Here is a 7,212-nt window from a genome sequence, read left to right as displayed (position 1 = left end):
TTCAAAGGGATCCTTCCACCCTCATAATTTTCCTTTATCCAACTTATTGTTTTTATCTCGTCATCGCTCAAAATACTTTCAACCATCTTCAATTTTGTGTGAATGCTTTGATTCTTGTCAAATTGCATTCTCCAGCCTTGCCGCAACATATCTTCTGCTTGATCTTTGACTGCTCTCATCCACAGCTCGACCATTTCAACCTGTATTTTTCAACAGACCAACATTATGAGCATAATGCCTTTTCTTTGAATTAATTATAGAGATAAAATGAAGTGACATTGCCAGTGACCTCGCTGGCCAGTGTAGTCACTGGTTATATCTTTGTTCAGTAAAGGTCAGTGAGTGATAGTTACATGGTTAGTTACATAGTCAGTAAGAAGTTTCGTACCAATTTTTTTAATATTTTTAAAGCACTCCCCTGTTCCTGCTCTTCTTGGTTTCATTGAATCAAAATGCAGCCATTGCGGTATGTCCTTGTCAAATACCAAGAGCGTGTGGTGAAATTCCTCATTATGGGTAATTGGGAAGAAAAGCATGCTGCATTTTCCCAGGTTTTGGAATAGCGGCTCACACAAGTATTGTGCAAGTTTCTCATAGTTAAATGTATTGTCGAATACTATTTGAAAAAAAAAATAAACAAAACAGAGAACGAGTTATAAATAAACAAAGAATGAGAGATAAGCATTCAATGTTTATAGAAAGTGCTCGTCATACTTACCCAACACATGCTATGCATAAAAGTTGATCTTCCCAAACTTTGTGAATTTTCGTTTTGCAGTTCGTCCTTCAACACTTCCCCATAGCAATCAATCAAGTTGTTTGCTATTGATTGATCGCTGATGAACATTTTGACATCCTCCCTTGTGATTTCGCTTCTAGCCTCTTTTCCCTCCCAGAATAATACCCTGCATAACGTAGAACAGTTTTGGTCACACTGATCAATGACACGTCTAGTGACTTAGCTAGTGACTTTCACTTGCCAATGATCTGGCCAGTGACTAGGCCAGCTACATGGCTAGTGAAGTCACTAGCCGGTGAGCTGTAACATGAAACATTACCTTTGTTCTGCCTTGTTCCAGTACTTCTATAATTTGCTTTTAGTTGGGCTGTCAAGAAGCTTATACAGTTGTAGCTTTTGCCAATCTATCACTTCAATTTCGTTTTTTTCTGTTTCTTCCTCGTGATCCACATGAATCGTCAAATCATGTATCACTTCCTCCTCTGGCTGTTGTTCAGCTGTCTATCCTTTTTTCTTTTTCACTACTGTGATTCTGGTCATTTTTGCCCTCTGCCTTTTCTCTTTCACCTCGTCCCACCAGAAAATATCTTTTTTTTTTTTGCACTCTCTCCTTTCTCTTCATCCTAACTACATAAGAATAGAGGCCAATAGATTCTGAGTCCTGCCCTGATATGTCCTCTAAAATTGGCATGGTGAACTCAACTCTTGTCATCTGTTCCGTAGGAGGAATGTAATTGACTAGTTCAATGTCAAAAACAGGCTGGACCTCTGGTGATATTATGATCTGATACTTCTGCGGGTCTGCTTGCATATCTTCCAAACTGACTTTTTGTGGAGGTGGAGATCGTAACACGGCCGCAGGTGGAAACTCAAACAATGCATTAATCCAAGTAGTATTCAGTGTGCAAGTAATCTCCTTTCACTTAGATGACACATGAATCACTGAAATACCAGACATGCTCATCATAAATAACAACCAATCCGACAACTCTACTCAAAATTGCCACACTGGTTCCGCCATGCAGGTCTTACTACACACACTCTACTGATTTAATCACACCCACTAACACAACTCGACATGAAAACAATACCAGAGGAAAATTCATCGAAATATATAATTCCACAACCACAACACAACCATACCAATTCCACACCAAAGCTCCATTCTTCATAAACATAAACGCATCATTTAATATGTAGTCATCCTCTCAGAAATGCTATTAACACCAACTATAGTTCACAATCACAAAACTCGAGAAACTCATTTTTATGCTTAAAAACTCATTTTTCATACCTGTGAACCGTAGTCCTATGAACCGTAGTCGATCGAGTTCATATCATTTAAATCAAATATTCATTTCCGAAAACAATTTATAATTTATCAATTAATTCCGAAAAATAAGTAAATCCGTTCGTAAATGAACCACGTGAGATTTACTCACCTAAAATCCAGCTGCGTCTTCAACGAAACAATATTAATTATAGAACCCCTCTGTCCATCACCTAATAGAATAAGATCACAACTCAGCACACGAATCACAAAGCAATTTAAAGTTCGAAACCCCCGTTTCAACAAAAACCCGAAAGTAACGCCAATCGAGGCGAAACCTCATCCGAGACCACCCAAAGTCTCTGGAACAGTCCAACAATCAAAATGTCAAAGCTACAAGTCGATCAAACAACCGGATCCTCACGGATCGAAAACTGAGACAATCGAAAACGGTAAAAACCCTAACAATTTCATATGAACTCCGAAAATTACGTAATAAATATCAAAATGCTCGGATCGACGAGTAGATGATAAATAAAACCAGAAAATGCCCCTGGCATGGCCGGAAACGCCGACAGACGCCGCCACTGGACCAAACTAAAAACAACCCTAATCAAACCGTTTAACATGTGCACAATGAAGAGAGGAACAACTTTAATACCTGAAGCAAGGCCTAACTCAGCCTAGATCATCCGGAATCACGTGTGCAAATCAAAGAATCCTCCACCGTTGAAATTCAAATCACGATCTCGGCTACTAAACTCAAATTGTCCTTCAAGGCTGGTATGGATGTGATCTAGAGGAGGAGAAGATTCTAAAAATGAAAGGATCGAGGCCAGCCACAGCAGGAATCGGAAAACCCGATCGGGTCCAATTGCAAAATCTTCCTCGGCTCCGATTTGCTATTTCTGGCTATATTTGTGACAACTGAGCCGGCAGGGATGACGGCGACATGGCTCTGAGATGAACTCTGGTGGTGGCGTTGCCGGTGGACATCGGACAGAGGAGATGGAACCGGGTCGGAACGCCGGGTTTTGTGTCGGGTCGGGTCGCACAGAGGAGAGAAAATAGAGAGAATCAGAGGGGAGAAAAATGAAAAAAAGGAAATTCTGGGCTTTTTAGAAAAAATCCAGGAATTTTTCCCATTTATAGAAATTTCCCAATTTTCAAACGCACATAACTTTCTTATACGATTTCCAATTTTAGCGTTCCACATATCCACGAACTCATGACAATGCACTCTACAACTTTCATGAATGAAGTTTTTGGAGAAACCCAACGTATAAAAAGTCAAACTTCGTACACCCTCTAAAACGTGCATTTCGATTAAATATTTGTCCGGAATATTTCCACTCCACCCCGAACCACACAATCGTCCTAACAATCTATTTAATAATCTCTGGAAAATCATCATAAATTAATAATGAATTTTCAGGGTATTACAATATCGAAGACAGTGGCTAATCGGCTTAAGAAGTTCTTACCTGACATTATCTCATGCACTCAAAGTGCTTTTGTACTGGGGAGGAATATTCAAGATAATGTCATAGCAGCCTTTGAAACAGTGCATACTATCAGAGTAGACATTAGCAAAGCATATGATAGGGTGGAGTGGGTATTTCTGAATGAGGTCATGTTGAGACTAGGGTTTGTGGATGAGCGGGTAGAGCTGATTATGAAATTTGTACAAACTGTTTCTTTTTCAGTGCTTTGGAAGGGGTAGTCCATTGGGAATTTCAGGCCAACAAGAGGAATACGCCAAGGGGACCCATTGTCCCCTTATCTTTTTCTCTTTGTTACTGAAGGTTTAGCTGGACTCCTCCATCATGTACATTTGATGGCTTTTATTCATGGGGTTAGGGTGGCACCAACTGCACCTTCAATTTCACCCTTGTTATTCGCGGATGATAGCCTCTTGTTCGTGAATGCTACAGTCCAAGAGGGTGTGTTTTTGAAACAATGCCTTATACTTTATGAAAGTGCAGCTGGTCAACGGATAAATTTTCAAAAATCTGCCCTCTCCTTTGGTTCAAATGTATCAGACCAGTTGAAGACTGAGATTGAAGCCATTCTAAGTGTCCCAATGGTAGAGTTTCATGAGAAGTACCTCGGATTGCCTACAACAATTGGAAGAAATAAGAAAGAAGTGTTCCGGAAAATAAATGAAAGACTTGATGTTCATCTCCAAGGATGGCAAGGAAAGTTCCTCCTAAAAGCGGGTAAGCTTGTTTTAATTAAAGCTGTTGCTCAAGCTATTCCCACTTATTCCATGAGTGTTTTCCAATTGCCGGTTGGAGTGTGCAAAAAATTTCAATCAAAGGTTAGCCGGTTTTGGTGGGGAAAAGGTGGAGATACAAGAGGTATTCATTGGTGTCAATGGGAAAGGCTGTGCAGAAGGAAAGAAGATGAGGGTCTTGGCTTTAGAGACCTAAGGGCTTTTAATCAAGCCATGCTAACAAAAACGGTGTGGAGGATCTTCTGGGGCAAACATTCTTTAGTGAGCAGTCTACTGCAAGCCAAATATTTCCCGCATACCTGCTTCCTTAATGCGACTTTGGGTCTCACTCCTTCTGCCATTTGGAAAGGTATAATGCGGGGTAAGCAGCTAGTTGAAAGGAGTACAAGGTGGAGGATAGGGGATAGGAAAAGAATGAGTATTCAGTAAGATCGATGGCTGCCTTGTAAGTTTTAAAGTTGTTAATCCTATACAAATACCGGTAAATCATAAGGTAGAGACCTTATTCACTGCATCGAGGGCTTGGAATGTTGATCTCATCAGGTCCAGTTTTCTCTCTCACGAGGCTGACATAATCCTTAGCATGCCTCTCGGACTCAGAACAGTACAAGATAAACTTGTCTAGCACTATACCAAGAATGAGATTTATAGTGTGAGGTCAGGGTATTGGGTAGCAAGAGATTTGCATGTAAGGAATGGAGGAAGTGAGGTGGGTTCTAGCTCTAATGGGAGTAAAGAAGTCTGGGGGAAGATTTGGAGGCTAAATGTTCCGCATAAAGTGCGGGTTTTTATATGGAGAGCTTTAAATAACTTTCTTCCTTGAGCTACCAATCTGAAACAGTGAAAAATCCTTGAGAATCCTTGTTGCTGGCAGTGTGGGAACAAGTTTGAATCGGTGCTGCATATCCTGTGGGATTGCCTAAAAGCAAAAAAGGGTTTGGAAGAACACCTTTCTGAATGGTGTGTATAAAGTGTGGCAGGAATAATTGTTTATGGATCTCACTCATCATGTTTGCACCACAGCTACTGGTACTGAACTTGAAACTCGAAACTTTGTTTCATGGTGGTTATGGAGGAATAGGAATCTTAACAGGCATGGCGAAAAGACTTTGGATCCAAGTGAAGTGCTACGATCTACTAGTGCTTGGCATGAAGAATTTGAAAACTTGAGCCATTCTCAGCAGGTGCCAAAACCATTTGGTTAGCAACAGAAGACGGTCTAGACTCCTTCACAACTGGGACGCCTCAAGATGAACTTTGATGGGGCTTGTGACTCACAAAATGGCAAGTGTGGCTTGGGAATAATTTTCAGAGATAATTCTGGGTCTCTGATGGGTGCGTTAGTAGTCCCACATGTGGGTAATCTTCCTCCAAGATCGGTTAAGGCGCTGGCTTTACTACACGGCTTATGTTTTGCGGCACATGTCGGTTCTTCCCATTTCAATTTTGAAGGTGACGCTCTCTCTATTATCCACACCTTACAGAACAGTTCGGAGGATTTGAGTTGTGAAGGTCATATTCTTGATGAAGTTAAGTCTTTTCCTAGTTGTAGTGGGCACTTTGCGAAGCGGGATGACAATTTTGTTGCTCACCGCTTAGCAAAGAAGGCTTTGAAAATTAGTTCTCATTTACTTTGTTTAGAGTCGGGGCCTAATTGGCTCCATCAGTGTGTCAGTATGGACTTCCATAATGAAGTCTAGTGTGGTCAATCAATCTGCAGTTGCTACATGTTGGTCTGCTACTGTGGGTTCTTGTTCCATTACTCATTGTAATCGATTCGTGTTAATGAAGTTTCTCTCTGATAAAAAAAAATAATCTATTTAGAATACGTATCATGTTTTAGAGAAACGGGAATTGAGAGAAAATTGATGTATATTCTCATTGATAATAGGGGCCTCTTTATATAGAGGATTACAATGCATAGAATCTGAATCGTACAAGGAAAGGTAATCATACATTGAATGGATATCTCTAAGATTCTCCGAGATTATCTCTATTTAATAACCCTATTACCACTAGGTTAAGTAACCTAGAGTTTGGGCCAGACACAATTTGGATTTACTTAAACATTCCCCCTTGTGTCACCCAAACGTGGTGCTTCTCTCGTTGCCTCGTTAAAAACCTTGCCGAGTAACAAAAGCCCTGTGGGACAGAAATAACCTCGGTCGAAGGGGAAAAAGAGCACAACATGCCCTTCACGTTTCGAGACCATACATGTAGACATCTCCCCCTGATGACTACGGTCATGGGAGTTCGGATAACTTCTGAAAACGATGCTACCAACATGTTCCTCGAAAGTGGAATTTAGGTAATGACTTAGTGAGCAAGCCTGCCACACTGTCCTCAGATTGAACCTAGTTCACTTTGATCTGGAGGAGAGTTTGTTGTTGCTGATTATCCTTGGTGTTGTCGCTTTTGATGTAGCCTTGCTTCATTTGTTCAAAACAAGCAACATTATCCTAAATGCTCGTAGGCTCATCGATCTGTGGTAGACTTCAAACCACAATTTTTCGAACATGCGTAATTATGGATCCAATCCATATACATTCACGAACCACTTCGTGAAGAGCAATGATCTCTGCATTGTTCGAAGATATAGAGACTAGGGTCTGTTCTGTAGACCTCTAAGATATCACGGTCTTTAGCCATGGTGAACACTTAACCAGTTTGGGAATGACCTTTGTATGGGTCAGAAAGATACCCAATATCAGCAAAACCTTCCAAAACACATGTCGTTTTGGGATGGGGATAGAGGACGCAGGCCAGTGTTGGCGGCGTTCCTGGTGTGTGATGGGTCCGAATCCATCATCTCTCTGTAGGGATAAAGCACGCCCCTATCAGTCGTACATCTCTAGTATCGAAAGATATCTTTTTTCACCAATCCAATGGTGTCGCGTTGGCGCACAGCTATACCTAGCTAACTAGTTCACAACATATGAGATGTCCGGTCTTGTGCATTGAGCTAAG

This window comes from Rosa rugosa, chromosome 3 (genome assembly GCF_958449725.1).
Source record: "Rosa rugosa chromosome 3, drRosRugo1.1, whole genome shotgun sequence".
In the NCBI taxonomy this organism is placed as follows: domain Eukaryota; kingdom Viridiplantae; phylum Streptophyta; class Magnoliopsida; order Rosales; family Rosaceae; genus Rosa; species Rosa rugosa.
Note: the sequence above shows the minus strand (reverse complement) of the source record.